General features: G+C 41.6%; 1 long non-coding RNA gene across 1 annotated transcript; it reads right to left on the bottom strand.

The window, feature by feature from the left end:
- Window positions 1–261: 261 nt before the first annotated feature.
- Window positions 262–906, bottom strand: LOC115542496 (uncharacterized). The gene is made up of 2 exons (XR_003976557.1): window positions 725–906; window positions 262–506 (listed from the first exon to the last, which is right to left on the bottom strand). It is a non-coding gene; the product is annotated as an uncharacterized LOC115542496 (long non-coding RNA).
- Between the last annotated feature and the right edge of the window lie 9740 nt (window positions 907–10646).

Genomic DNA, 10646 nt, shown 5'->3' with positions numbered 1-10646 from the left:
AAACAAAAATGTGAACTGCTAGAGTCCAGTCTAGTTGGCTGCAAGGTCATGAACCAAAATGTTAAATTCATTTTGGAATGTTGGCATTTTTGCTCAGAAAAAGCAGTTGGTCAACATGCTCAGATGTTAAAGTGCTCCTCTGGGCTGTGACTATATCCCCTGCAGTGGAGATATAGTCACAGCCTTTCAGCAGACAGACTTGTGCCTGGAATGCTCAGGTATCTTTTGGCGAGTTTGGCCAGGAAAGGATACATTTTCTCATGAGCTTTCCACCAGTTGAGAGGGTTTTCTTCAAGTGGCAGTGGAGAAGCCTCCTGGTATCTCTTCTCTTCCTCTTCAGCTTGGGAAAATGCTGACTTTAGTGGGGCTGTGGTAGAAAATGTTTCTCCCAGTAAATCAGCTAGCCCAGATTTTCTTTTAGGTTGTGGCTCTTCAAGCACCTCAAGATCCTGTCCATCCATTTCTATTCCAGAGGCACTGCTGGTCTCTTCTTGCCTAATAGTGGGCTGTAGAGAAACATTTGATGTTAAAAGAAAAAACATCTCAGGTTTGGAATAGCTGTGGAATGCTCAATGCAATTAAAACAGATGTAAGAAAATAACCCAAAGTAGCCAGATGAACATAGGCTTGGTTTTAATAAATAAATAATAAATCATTTGTAAACTCCTTTATGATATTTTAAAATAATAACTAAATAATAAACTAGTAGTTCATTAAAGCCTACCTGAAGGCTGGCTGCCTCCACAACCAGTTTGGAATATGTGGCACTGATGTCATCTGTGGTCAGGAAAGGCAGTGACTTAAATCGTGGATCCAGGGCCGATGCTGTGTGGAGGGTGTTTTTCTCCTCAACAGTGCTATATCTCTTCTGCAGATCTTGATTTATTTCCTGTTTGATGTCCCTCACAATTGGTTTGTCCCCCATTGCCTGATGTGTGTCATTTAGCAGCGTTGCATGCACTGGAGCAATGATGGACAAAGTGGGATTCTTCTCCTCTGAAACTATTTTCGTGGCTACAAACATCGGTCGAAGTGCCTGCATTATGTCCTCAGCGTCTGTAATGTCATTTTCGTTGAGGGTGCAAATATCACTTCCTGACCGCCTGACGTCAGAGGACAACAGAGCAGCACAGATCGCTGGTTGTTGTTCCAAGAAACGCTGAAGCATTTCGTAGCCACTGTTTACGTGAGGGGATCACATACCTGGGCTCCAGTATGCCTAGCAGATTCTGGAAACCTTCATTCTCCACCACACTGTAAGGCTGTAAGTCTTTGGGGATGAAGTAGGCTATTGCCTCAGTGATTTTATTTGCCCTTTCGGAGTTTTGAGGTAACTTTATCACTTTAGTTTGGTCCAAGGTGCGTTGATTTGCGGGTAGGACAACTTTGGGTCGTTCCTCAGGGTTCGCTATCGCTAACTCTAAATGGTACCTTGTGAGATGCACTCTCAAATTCGTCGTATTCCCACAATACTTAATTTTCATCCGGCACTCTTTGCAGATGGCAAACTGCATGTCAAGGTCTTTACTAGTATTACATTTTCGATAAAAACCGAAATGTAGCCACACTTTCGACTTAAAAGAAGACGGAGCTTCGTGTACAATCGGTTGAGATGGTGGAGCCATTTTCATTTAAATTTGTTGAATGCAAGGTAACAAAGCACCACCTAATTTGTTGTTTAATGCACGTCATCAAAGCACCGCAACAAGCGCCACCTTGTGGTTGTAATATGGAAATGTAATATTATCAGAGTAAAGTCAGAGAAAACCCGAAAGTAAAACACATAATTATATATTAAATATCGCAATACTTTGCGCTACTGTATCGATATAATTGCGAACGCAAAATATTGCGATACTGAAGTGAATCGATTTTTTCCCCCACTTCTAATACGAGGCTTCGACGGTGCTCTGTGTAGGCCGCTACGTTATGTATGGCAGCCATTGTATAGGTGCTTTGTGTAAAAAGTTGAATTTATTTTATTATTTTTTTTGCCGCCAGTGACTATGAAAAGTAGAACGACAGAGTATTAGGGCCACACGTGAAGAAAAAATATATTTTTGCCGTGACGAGATTAAAATCGACACGTCGACTTTAAAGTCAACATGTCGACATTAAACTCGAAATGTCGAGGATAAAGTTGAAATGTCATGTCGACTTTAATCTCGACGTGTCCATTTTCCGTTCCTCTGTCAGCACGCAGACGCTCCGGGCATCCTCCCAAGCGTGCAGAGGATGACATGAAGTAGTCATCTGCTGTAGTAGTGCGGCATTGCCATCATGGGTTGCATTGACGGTTTTAGTCGCTATATTGTTTGGATGGAGGCCTACACCACAAACAATGACCCAAGGGTTATTGCCGACTACTTTGTGTCATCCGCTGCACGCTTGGGAGGATGCCCGGAGCGTCTGCGTGCTGACAGAGGAACAGAAAATGCACACGTTGAGATTAAAGTCGATATGATGTTTCAACTTTATTCTCGACATTTCGAGTTTAAAGTTGACGCGTCGAGGAGAATCGTGTGTATGGTTCGTTCTTTGAATATTCCGATTTAAAACTAAATCAGAAAAAACAATTAACAGGATTGTTTTTTGGTTTTTCTGATTTGGTTTTGAAACTGAAAAAGGGCAAAAGGAATAAACAAATAAACGGCATTTGTGTTTGTGCGTTTTGTGTGTTGGTTTTTCAAACCCGAAACAGAAAAACAAAAATAGATAAAATGTATAGGTATAGGCTACACCAGAAGGCAGAACGCAGCGAAGAAAAAAGAGCCAACCACCTTAACCAGCAATAGACTGTCTAATTATATTTAGCCTTGGTTATGGCCGCACTTGAACCTTATGGTGACTTTATTCGTGAACTATTTGACACTGGAAAGACACACGACGCGATCAGTACTGCTCTAAAGCAATCTGGTGCCCCGAAGTGCTCCGTTATGACGGTGAGGAGGTTCTGTGTGGAGCACAACCTTCAAAGAAGAATTCTAGTTTCCGATTTAGTTTCAGATCGTCCACTCGCAGACTAAGTCGCCCTCTCCCATGGGAAACAATAAAGCTGGCCATTGTAGAATGCTAGAGACTCGAACGTTTGAAACGTCTTTATATGTATTTTTATTTATTTTTTAAAACAACCTCTTGCATACAGAGCAAGCGTCTCTATCGATTGGGCCACGGTGACCAAACTGTTGTAACTGGATTTACTAACATATATATATATGACGCTACAACTAACAACAAATGAGAGGAGAACTCCTCAAAGCAGATCTGTGCTAAACTGATTTGGTCTGCTTGTCTTGTTCAGCGATTGGGCGCAAACACTTCAAATGCATTGGCTGAGAGAAAAGAAGGGCGGAGATTATTAGCATACTAGAGAGACGCCGTATTTTACGCCGTTGAGTGCACAAGCGCGGCATATTTTAAGCGCGGTTTGATGTTCAAAACAGCGCTTTTTACGCGCGCTCTTGAAAGGCTTAATTGCGGCGTAAAAAGCAGCGTTTTTTTGCGCATGACGGCGTAAAATACGGCGTTTTTCTACATTTTTTTTCCGTAAAGAACGCCGTTTTGAGCATCAAACCGCGCGTAAAATACGCGCGTTTCTGCACATCACAACGTGCGTAAAATACGGCGTCTTTCTAGTATGCTAATAATCTCTGCCCTTCTTTTCTCTCAGCCAATGCATTTGAAGTGTTTGCGCCCAATCGCTGAATAAGACAAAAAAGCAGACCAAATCAGTTCAGCACAGATCTGCTTGTGACGATTTCTCCTCTCATTTGTTATTAGTTGTAGCGTCATATAGATATATATCAGTGAATCAGATTTGAACCGTGTGGTCAGTGTGGCCTAATCGATAGAGACGCTTGCTCTGTAGGCAAGAGGTTGTCGGATCTAATCCATCTTTTGTCAGATTTCTCCGTTAACTTCTCGTGTCCGAGGTTCTTCCCTTTACTTAACATGAATGACGTTGATGGCTTTTAGGCGCTGTGGTGACCTTTAATCACTAAAATTGTTTTAGTGATAAAGGGATTTTTAGACTGGTTCAGCTGCTGCTTAATGACTCTCACGTTCCTCTGCTTGCGATCATTGCAGAGGAAAATTCAGAACACTTGGACTGCAAACTGCAAAATATTCATTAAATTAAATGGTAAAGTGTTGGTCGTCAAGCACATTGAGGAACTGGATAAATACCAGTGAATAAAAAACAACAATCAACAATGACACAAACTCACAGTATTCGCTCAAATGCATCTGTAGACAATAGCCACATCGGGGATTATGAATAATGACACTCTGGAACTAAAGACATTTGAATATACGGATCATAATGCAATGGATTTGGAGCACGAAATAAACCCGGACAACAATTTTTTCTCTACCATCAACAACAACAGCCACTATTACACTGGGGAGCAGTTCAACCGGAGCATTAAGACCGATGGCAAATTATCAATTATTCACTTCAACAGCAGAAGCCTGTATGCAAATTTCTCTTCTATCAGGGATTACTTAGATACATTTTCACAACCATTCAATATCATCGCAATATCTGAAAACCTGGTTCAATAAGGACAGAGAACTGGACTTTGACATGGATGGTTATGACATGGATGGTTATGATAGTTACATAAATAGACAAAATAAAGGAGGAGGAGGAGTAGCCATATATGTGGACAAGACATTAAATTTCAAGGTGCTGGACAGTATGACAACAGTAGTGGAGAATGTTCTGGAATGCATATCAATGGAAATCTGCAAAGAAAAAAGATCAAATCTGATCATTAGCTGTTTATAATGGGCACCTGGCTCTAATATTGAGGTGTTCAAAGATTGGATGGAAGACATTTTCTCTAACAAGGGTAACAAAACCATTTTCATTTGTGGAGACTTCAACATTGACCTTCTTAATCCAAATAAACATAAAATGACAGAGGAATTTAACACAATGTACAGCATGAGCTACTATCCCATCATTACCAGACCTAGCAGAATCACATCACATTGTGCCACTCTCATAGACAATATATTCACTAATGACATTGAAAACAATACAGTAAGCAGACTATTGATAAATGATATAAGCGACCATCTACCAGTTTTTACAGTTTATGACAGGAACTATAAGAAGAATAAGACGAGTTAGATCTGAATAATCGATGATTGCTTTTAAAAATGAGCTGCAGGCACAGAACTGGAATGAAATGTATGAGAAAATAGACATTAACAGTGCATATGAAGAATTTCTCAGGATATTCAAAACATTATACAATAAAAACTGGCCATTAACAAAATATACAAGAAAAATTAAATACTCTGAATGTCCATGGATCACGAAGGGCCTACAAAATGACTGTAAAAAGAAAAATACACTGTACCAGAATTTTATAAGGCTGAAAACTGAAGATGCTGAGAACAGATATAAAAACATATAAAAAAAATAAGTTGACTAAAATCATAAGAACTAATAAAAAAGACTACTATAGGATTTTATTGGAAAAAAACTAAAACTATGTTAAAGGAATATGGAACATACTGAACAGTGTTATAAAAAATGGTTCTGGACTCAGAAATTATCCTAAGTATTTTTTGGTTGATGATAAGGAGGAGTACAATATGGATGTTGTGGCCAACTGCTTTAATAATTTTTTTGTGAATATTGGTTCGGACCTAGCAGAAAAAAATCCTGATCAAGGGTCATCTGAGCAAAGTATGGAAAAATGAATTAGTAGAAATGAGTTCTCTATGTTTCTCACAGCAGTGGACGAAAGGGAAATTGTTGATATTGTTTTGAATTGTATGGGTAAAAAATCGAATGATTGTGATGAGATAGATATGACCGTGGTAAAAAAAAGTGATTGATGGAATAACAAAACCATTCACATACATCTGTAACCTTTCATTCCAGGCAACAATTTGTGACACTTGGTGATTGTCCCCCTGTGTTTGGACATTGCTTGTGGTGTCCCCCAGGGGTCAGTGTTGGGCCCAAAAGAAGCTTGCCTCTTCCACTACGTAGCAAAGATGGCTGCCGTTGAGTACGGAAAGTGTCCTTCGATCCACACTTCACGATTAGCCCGTTTTGAGTACGACATCCGGGTCCTTGAAGTATACTTCTTTTCGCCGGATCTGAATTGGAACGTACTACGTACTCAAAATTTGGCTAGTAAGTACGGATAGTGCGGGTATTGGAACGCGGCACAAGAAAGGCCCACTATGCAGGATCGGCCATTTCTTCGCTGTTTTCTTGGTTTGCGCACGCACTTTTCTCTACACAGCGCCCCCTACAGCTTCGTAGTAGATATTTTACAACACTCGTTACAACTCGTTGAGGACCCTTCCCCATGCACTTCTACGCTAGCCATGTGCATTTGTTTTTCAAAGAAGCCGGCGAATGCGTGGAGCCATGTCCGAAGTAGATGTTCATAAAGTGTAAAAGCAAATAATGGTGAAGACTGGGACCTTATAATAAATGACAGGAAAATAAGAGTTAAAATAGACACAGGAGCTCAATGCAATATCTTACCAGAATCAATCCACAAAGAGATTTGTGCACAACTTTGGAAGTCTAAAGCAAAGTTAGTGACGTATGGAGGACAATGTTTAAAGCCAATAGGAAAATACCTGTTGACAGAATACAAAAGAAGATGCCATCACGTTGAATTCCAAGTGTTAAATCAAAGTGCAACACCACTACTAGGACTAACAACCTGCGTACGCCTTGGCCTCATAAAACGCATCAGTTAGGTGAAAACGCGGCCAAGTCAAGATATACAGGGGAAGTATGCAGACGTGTTTGGTGGACTGGGCTGTTTGGAAGGAGAACAGCACATCAAGATCAGCGCAGACGCACAACCCATCGTCCATGCACCAAGGCAGGTCCCCGTGGCCTTGAGAGACAAAGTAAAGGCAGAACTGAGAAGAATGGAAAACCTGGACGTCATTGAAAAAGTAACAGGACCCAGGCAGTGGGTAAGCAGCATGATCATGGTATGGCAACCAGAAAAACAGAAAATCCGGAGATGCATGGACCCCAAGGACTTGAATGCCGCTATTGAAGGGGAACACTACCCCATGAGGACGATCGAAGGATTGATGGCTCGGATGCCTGGAGCAAAAGTGTTCAGCCCACTAGATGCTCAATGTGGATACTGGCAGGTCAAGTTGGACAAAGAAAGTTCAGCGCTGTGCACTTTTAACACCCCTTTCGGTCGCTACGCGTACAAAAGGCTACCCTTTGGAATAAACACAGCTGGAGAAATATTTCAAAGACACCTGACTGAGATGTTCGAGGACATGGAGGGAGTAGAGGTGATCGTTGATGACATCCTCGTATGGGGGGAAAATAAAGAGCAGCACAACCAGAGGCTGGAAAGGGTGTTGGAGCGAGTGAGAGAAAATAACATAATACTCAACTCAGAAAAATGCATACTCAATGCACAAGAAGTCACATACATGGGGCACATCCTAACAGCAGACGGACTTAAGCCAGACCCAAAGAAAGTGGAGGCAGTCAGGAAAATGCAAAAACCCACTAACAAAACCGAGCTACAAACATATTTAGGGATGATAACATATTTAGCAAAGTTCATACTGCATCTATCCACTGTAACTGCCCCACTCCGTCTCCTGTTAGAGAAGACCACAGAATGGAGCTGGATGGAGGAACGAGCTTTGAGAAGCTGAAAGAAGCTCCAGTACTAAAATATTATGATGCATCAAAGCGAGTCAAACTGAGCGTGGACGCCTCTAGTTGTGGAATAGGAGCTGTGCTTTCTCAAGATGAGTGTCCCATTGCTTACGCATCAAAAGCCTTTACCGACGCACAAAAAATAAATGCACAAATAGAAAAGGAGTTGGCTGTGACAAGTTCTACCAGAATCTGTTTGGATAATGAAAAAACCCTTGGCCGAGACCCCACTAAGACTTCAGGAAATGCTCCTCAGGATTCAGAAATACAACATCACTGTGAAATACAAAAGAGGAAAGGAACTTTACGTGGCTGATGCCCTGAGCAGGAACTACTTAAAGGATGCAGATGAAAATGAAAATAAGGATGATACACAAGTGTGTGCATTGATGTGCTTACTCATAGCACCCGCAAGACTCCAGGAGATACTCCCAGAAACCGAGAAGGATCCAACCCTCACAACAGTAAAAAGATTCATCCTCCAGGGATGGCCAGGTAAAAGATCAGAAACACCGGACAAGGCCAAAGTGTACTGGGACTACAATAGTGAAATGACAGTTGAAGATGGACTGATATTCAAAGGCAACAAACTAGTGATACCAAACACCCTGAGAAGAATGATGCTGAAAATAGTGCACTCCAGCCATCAAGGGATCGAAAAAACGAAGAGGCTAGCAAGAAATGTCATATTCTGGCCGGGGATGCAAGCCCAGATAGCTGACACAGTCTCAAGATGTGCCATATGCAACATACAGAAGGCAGAATAGAAAGGAGCCCATGATTGGACATGACCTACCTGAAAGTCCATGGCAAAAGTTAGCTACCGATATTTTAGAACTCGATGGAGAACACTACCTCGTCCTGGTTGACTACTATTCGAACTTCATCGAGGTAAGCAAACTAAACACCACAACAAGCCTGGCAGTCATCAACATCTGCAAACAGCAATTCGCCCGACATGGCATACCCGATGAAGTCCGCTCTGACAATGGCACACAGTATTCCGCTGCTGAATTCAGGACATTCAGTGAAGAGTACGGATTCAAACATACAACATCATCTCCCACATGCCCCCAATCCAACAGGAAAGCTGAAAAGGGAGTACAGATAGCAAAAGACCTCCTCAAGAAAGCCAGAGCTGACAAACAAGACCCTCACCTCGCTCTCCTGGACTATCGAAATACACCCCTGGATGGACTACCCTCACCTGCACAGCTGCTTAAGGGCCGCAGAACAAAGACAAGACTGCCCACAACCAAAAAACTGCTCCAACCAGGAACAATGGAAGGGGTGCAGGATAGAATGAGGGCCAAACAAGACAGAGAGAAACACTACTACGACAGAGGATCATGCATAGCCCTCAGCCCAGGAGACACAGTGAGGTTAAGGGAGGGCAAGCAGTGGAGACCAGCTAAAGTAATGAAACCAACACCCGAACCACGGTCATACCTAGGCGAAGCAAACGGACAGGCAAAATAGAAGGGAGCTCATCAAAGCGGAAGACGACACCCCTACATGTACAGAGGGGAAAGGAGAGAACACTGAGATAAAAGAAAGACGACACACATCCAGGAAACCCAAACCCAAAGAAAGACTGAATTTGTAACAGAGAGACTGAACTTATTTCAGATACCCGAGAACAGTTTAACTCCTAACTTTTGTTATTCCTTTACAGGTTACCCGGGAACGTTCTTACTTAAATTCTGCCTTACTAAATGTTACATTTGTTAGGAATGCTATTCCCTAAGTTACAGAGAACATCCTGATTGTTTAAATGCTGCTATGTTTAAGTTAAACTTCACACAATACCATACTGTTGCCTTTTATTCCAGTTAAGTCACCCTAGAAAAAGGGGAGATGTAATGATATAAGGCTCCCGGGACACAAGGGGGCGCTGTTGTATAATGAATGATCACACTAGTAGCTGGAAGAAGATGTATTCGTTTCATTGAGGCATTACGGTTTAGCAATCAATGGAGTCAGTCGCAGTCTCATTGCATGATGGTTCTATAGGTATTTGTCAGGGCTTGTATTCCACCAGAGCACACAATCATAACTTAATCAAACGATGAGAGAATAGGTTTGATGAAGTCCATATAAAGCTATACAGCCACCAGGTCCCAGGGATGGCATATATTCTGAGTTTAAAAAGTGACAGAAGTGTTACCTCAAAGGCATATGATACTGCTGTGGCCTACTTTGTGTTGTGTGTGGTGAAATGATCACCAAAGTATCAAAATACAACTGGAAGAAAAGCAAAGGAAACACTATTCCGAAGACGGAGAAGAAAACTACTAGACTTTAAGGAAAGAGAAAAAGACAACAATGACCAAAACGACGAGCCAAACATGCATAGTAGTGTCAGCTATAAAGTTTATCCATGCTGTCAGAAACAGAACGGATCGAGCCAGGACACAGAGCAGGTACTGAGAAATTGCTGTCTATTGAGGTCATTCAAATAATCAATGCTTAATTTAGGATGATAATGGTTTGTTAGGATTACTGTTGGGTGTGCGTCACTGCACTAAATATCCTATGTATTTAGAAGATTTTCGTACACTTTTTAATCAAAGTGTATAATTGTGTAGCGAATGGTTGTTTCCGGGATTATGGGTGTGCATTATTTTATGCATTCATGTCTTGGAGACAATATTTTTTGAGGTCAGTAGGTATCCTTGTTAGATTAGTAAAAGTAGCCTATCACCAGGGGCGGAGCCAGAGGGGTGTCCGGGGTGGCACTGGACACCCCTCTTATCTTATTGGCCACCCAGGATGCCACTCTAAAATGTAAATCGCTGCTCGGGGTTTCTCATTTCTCCTAGCATTTATTTGGACATCCGGCCGTGCCTTGAGGGAGGCGCTCACTCTCAACATGGAGAATTGTTGATACATAATTGTATTTGAATAACATACAATTATGTTATTCAAATATTTAATTATATAATTTCATTCCAACACAAAAAAA

This window comes from Gadus morhua, chromosome 4, assembly GCF_902167405.1.
Source record: "Gadus morhua chromosome 4, gadMor3.0, whole genome shotgun sequence".
Lineage (NCBI taxonomy): Eukaryota > Metazoa > Chordata > Actinopteri > Gadiformes > Gadidae > Gadus > Gadus morhua.
Note: the sequence above shows the minus strand (reverse complement) of the source record. Positions and strands in the feature narration are given on the sequence as shown.